Here is a 2,959-nt window from a genome sequence, read left to right as displayed (position 1 = left end):
GAGAGCCTCTGGTGGGTGAGGTAATTGCTTCCTTTTGCTGGCATTGGTTCTCCCAGAAAAAATGGCCACTTTAGGTTTGGGGAGTGACCCAATACAGGGGTCAGTGTGGCTGTCCCCCACAGTCTCTCCCTGTTCCCCCTAAACTCCCTTCTCGTAACTCCAGTCCTTTCATCACTCCCCAATCCCAGAGCTCTGGGTAAGTGGCTTTGAACGAGGTTTTCTGCGCAGTCCCTTTAAGATGGAGCCTGAGTCTGAGAGTTCTGTCTCCCTCTCACAAACTGTAACCCGGCTCTTCTTTCAGCTAAATACTGTCCATATGCCTCCACTAGTCTCTGGGGCTCCAGGCTGGGGATCTGGTCCTGGGGTTAAGGACCCACAACTCTCTGGGCAATCCACTCCACCGTGAGAGACCCTCTAGGCCACCTCTCACTCCTTGGAGTGGGGCCACCATTTCCACATCTCTGCCCTTCTTACCAGTCTCAGTGTGGGTTCTTCGGTGATGCTTGGTTATAGATTCCTCTTAGTTTAGTCCAAAGTTGGTTTTTCAAATGATTGTTGCTAAGTTAAATTGTAATCCACTTTGGGTCTGGGAAGTGAGAGTTGTAACATATGCCTTCTTCATCACCATTTTCTCTCTCTGATCTATCAATTATATTTTAATGCAAATAGTAGCATATTTTGTTTGTGTTTATTTAGCATTCAGGAACAAATAGACAAATTTATTTTACTTTTGTGGCATAATTATAAATAAGTCAATAATTTTTATTTGCTACCTATTGCATACCCAGAACAAAGTATCTTTGAATGTGCAAGAAACAAATGTGCACTGTCACATTTTTTACTTGGATTATTTATATATTTATAAATAATTTGAAATATGTTGAAAATTGTAACAAAGATAGACATAACTAGAACCCCTACCACCATTAACGTTTGGTGTTCATATTTGATTGTTTAATTAACTTTAGATGTTTACATCTCTTATGAGCATTCATATTGGCTTACTGGGCTACTCAACTTCTGATAAAATACCTTAGAGTAGCAAGTTTAATATGTTCACTTGTTGGTTGCTTCATGCCATTTATTCCTCCCTTCCTCTTTTCTAAAAGAACACTAACATTCCCCATCCATATGTAGATTGTTGTGGTCCATGGTCACCTTAAGCCAGTTAGCATATTAGCACAAATGGGTACTGATAAGCTAGGTCAATTAGGACCAATAAGTCTGTGTTCTGGGATTCTAATTGTGGGAAAGATACATTTCTTTTTTTCTCTTGGAAACATGTAGGCTGGAGACCTTAAAACTCCATGAGGACTGCTTCTCGAGAATGGAGGAACCAGTAGGGAAGTATTGCTGAGGACTGAAGGGCAGGAACTACATTCCAGTCCCATTGTTTTAATCACTGCATCAAGCTTTTTCAGAAACAAAACCTATTTTAGACTTTTTTGTTATTTGTTTCAATAAATTCCCTGTATTGTTTAATCTCACTTAAGGTGGATTTTTAGTTACCTGCAATCAAAATCATCATGAAAAATATATCAAGCTATGGGTAATTCCATTTTTATTTGACTCTCAGCTCCATGAGGTATTTGGAATGATTATGAAAGTTCCTGTTTTTGCATGGAGTCTTGGCTCTTGCATGAATCACAACTTCTTAGATATATAACACTTGGGTATTAGAAGAAATAGGCTTTAGTTTTGTCTGTGATGTTTTTTAATTAAATGAATTATGTAATTCACCTAATTTTAGTTTTTCTATTTATAAAATGGAGACATGGGCTTTCATTGAGTTTATTTATTGGTATCTCTATTGAAGTAGAACCCTTTTTCACAGAGGCGAATTATGGTCTGTTGAAGCCCTGGGTAAGAAGAAAATATTGGGTCCCTTAAAAAAATGAGAGAGACAAGGCCCTGGCTGGTTGGCTCAGTGGTAGAGTGTCAGCCTGGCGTGCAGGAGTCCCAGTTCGATTCCCGGCCAGGGCACACAGGAGAAGCGCCCATCTGCTTCTCCACCCCTCCCCCTCTCCTTCCTCTCTGTCTCTCTCTCCCCCTCCCACAGCCAAGGCCCCATTGGAGCAAAAAGTTGGCTTGGGTGCTGAGGATGGCTCCATGGCACAGTAGAATTTGAAGGTCAGTGACTAAGTCACCTGCAAGGCCCTTCCAGTTCTAACACTGGCTTATCTAACCTGATGATTTCCAGTTGTACTGATAGGGGATGTGTGTGTTGATTGCAACATTAGAATTATATGATAAGACTTTACAAATGATTTTTTTCTACCCTACTGAGATTTTACTTTGTCACATTAATCAATTAATCACTATTAATTAATTATGCACATTTCAATCAATTACCAATTGATTAATTAATTAATTAGTTATTTTTAAATAAGCCTATAATGCCCAGGTATTGTGCTGTGGCCTGGTGATAAAGCAGTGAACAAGATGGAATGACAGATATGGTCTCATTCTCTAGGAGCTTCCTAGATTACATGTTAGACTCTCCCAGGACTTGACAAATCTTGATGACCTTAGATCCCACCCCCAATGAATCTGATGTAATTGGTTTAAAGCTATGATCTGGGCCCTGGCCAGTTGGCTCAGTGGTAGAGCATCGGCCTGGTGTGCAGGAGTCCTGGGTTCGATTCCCGGCCAGGGCACACAGGAGAAGCACCCATCTGCTTCACCCCTCCCCCTCTCCTTCCTCTCTGTCTCTCTCTTCCCCTCCCGCAGCCAAGGCTCCATTGGAGCAAAGTCGGCCCGGGCACTGAGGATGGCTCTGTGGCCTCTGCCTCAGGCGCTAGAATGGCTCTGGTTGCAACAGAGCGACGCCCCAGATGGGCAGAGCATCGCCCCCTCGTGGGCATGCCGGGTGGATCCTGGTTGGGCGCATGTGGGAGTCTGTCTGACTGCCTCCCCGTTTCCAACTTCAGAAAAATACAAAAAATAAAAAATAAAAAAA

The sequence above is a fragment of the Saccopteryx leptura genome, chromosome 2 (assembly GCF_036850995.1).
Source record: "Saccopteryx leptura isolate mSacLep1 chromosome 2, mSacLep1_pri_phased_curated, whole genome shotgun sequence".
NCBI classification, from domain to species: Eukaryota; Metazoa; Chordata; class Mammalia; order Chiroptera; family Emballonuridae; genus Saccopteryx; species Saccopteryx leptura.
Note: the sequence above shows the minus strand (reverse complement) of the source record.